The following is a 2,500-nucleotide window of genomic DNA, read 5'->3' as shown; positions in this document are numbered from 1 at the left end:
AGTCATTTACTTACGATAATCACAATCAACAAACCGGCCCCCCCCCCCCCCCCAAAACACCTTTCCTTACAACAATGTGTACCTTAACCTAACCCGTATTGTACCTTAACCTAACCCGTATTGTACCTTAACCTAACCCGTATTGTACCTTAACCTAACCCGTATTGTACCTTAACCTAACCCGTATTGTACCTTAACCTAACCCGTATTGTACCTTAACCTAACCCGTATTGTACCTTAACCTAACCCGTATTGTACCTTAACCTAACCCGTATTGTACCTTAACCTAACCCGTATTGTACCTTAACCTAACCCGTATTGTGCCTTAACCTAACCCGTATTGTGCCTTAACCTAACCCGTATTGTGCCTTAACCTAACCCGTATTGTGCCTTAACCTAACCCGTATTGTGCCTTAACCTAACCCGTATTGTGCCTTAACCTAACCCGTATTGTGCCTTAACCTAACCCGTATTGTGCCTTAACCTAACCCGTATTGTGCCTTAACCTAACCCGTATTGTGCCTTAACCTAACCCGTATTGTGCCTTAACCTAACCCGTATTGTGCCTTAACCTAACCCGTATTGTGCCTTAACCTAACCCGTATTGTGCCTTAACCTAACCCGTATTGCGCCTTAACCTAACCCGTATTGCGCCTTAACCTAACCCGTATTGCGCCTTAACCTAACCCGTATTGCGCCTTAACCTAACCTATATTGCGCCTTAACCTAACCTATATTGCGCCTTAACCTAACCTATATTGCGCCTTAACGTAACCCGCGTTGCGCCTTAACGTAACCCGCGTTGCGCCTTAACGTAACCCGCGTTGCGCCTTAACGTAACCCGCGTTGCGCCTTAACCTAACCCGCGTTGCGCCTTAACCTAACCGGCGTTGCGCCTTAACCTAACCCGCGTTGCGCCTTAACCTAACCCGCGTTGCGCCTTAACCTAACCCGCGTTGCGCCTTAACCTAACCCGCGTTGCGCCTTAACCTAACCCGCGTTGCGCCTTAACCCAACCCGCGTTGGGCCTTAACCCAACACACGTTGGGCCTTAACCCAACACACGTTGGGCCTTAACCCAACACACGTTGGGCCTTAACCCAACACACGTTGGGCCTTAACCCAACACACGTTGGGCCTTAACCCAACACACGTTGGGCCTTAACCCAACACACGTTGGGCCTTAACCCAACACACGTTGGGCCTTAACCCAACACACGTTGGGCCTTAACCCAACACACGTTGGGCCTTAACCCAACACACGTTGGGCCTTAACCCAACACACGTTGGGCCTTAACCCAACACACGTTGGGCCTTAACCCAACACACGTTGGGCCTTAACCCAACACACGTTGGGCCTTAACCCAACACACGTTGGGCCTTAACCCAACACACGTTGGGCCTTAACCCAACACACGTTGGGCCTTAACCCAACACACGTTGGGCCTTAACCCAACACACGTTGGGCCTTAACCCAACACACGTTGGGCCTTAACCCAACACACGTTGGGCCTTAACCCAACACACGTTGGGCCTTAACCCAACACACGTTGGGCCTTAACCTGCTCTGTAATTGTCATACGACGCGTTAAATTAGTGTAGTGTTGCCTAACTGCAACCCCCGCAATATAGTTTGCTACCCGCACTGCCCGGTCCCCAGAGTATCGCTTCATGTTAAACACCTTGCAGCTATACACTGTAATGCGGATGGCAGCAGGACGTACATGCTCAATGCCCTTCGCAGTTGTTCATTGGCATTCGCATGGCGAAGCACAGCCTACGTTGTGGTACGGCTTGTGTCAACTGTCCGCTGATGTTGTACGTCCAAATCACACACTGTACTGCACATTGGTCCTCATGTACTGAATGATACATCGTGGTACATGTGTGACCGTACCACGACTGCGCCAACAACGGCGAACCATACGGTCCAAATATTGTGCACTCAGCTACGTGTCGTCTCCCTATAAGAGCTGGATTGCAGTATGGTATGCCGTGGATGGCGATCAGCATGAGCCGTCTGTTGATGTAGTGGCGCGTGTTGTCAGACGTAGTCGTCTCTTCTCACTCACCGTGATAGCATGGTGCACTGCGTTCCACATCTGCGACATGCGACAGAGGCCGGTTGACAGTCGTTCGCGCAATGGACATCGCATACGTACGGGGGCCACCTTCCACGTGTTCGCGAAGCGTGCACATGTTGTTGCGTGTATGTGGGCAGACATAGTGTGTCGTGACACCTGACACAGGCATGCAACAATCGTTGAATTTGCAAATGGCGATGGACGTCTACGTTTGCTGGTGACGTTACGCAAATGAACAACTGGTAAACCGTTGTGGTGCGGTTGTTCTCGCTAGAGGTGAATCAGTGATGGCGACGATCGGTTGAGCTACCAACCGGTTGTTTCAGCGATACCCACCATGCCCACGAACGTGAATGGCATGTGGGTGTGAAGCGATACGCGGCGGTGGCTGGGTGGGACCGTCCCCGGCCGGTGAG

Source organism: Schistocerca americana, unplaced genomic scaffold (assembly GCF_021461395.2).
Source record: "Schistocerca americana isolate TAMUIC-IGC-003095 unplaced genomic scaffold, iqSchAmer2.1 HiC_scaffold_1656, whole genome shotgun sequence".
Lineage (NCBI taxonomy): Eukaryota > Metazoa > Arthropoda > Insecta > Orthoptera > Acrididae > Schistocerca > Schistocerca americana.
The sequence above is the reverse complement of the archived record's forward strand: the minus strand, read 5'-3'. Positions refer to the sequence as shown.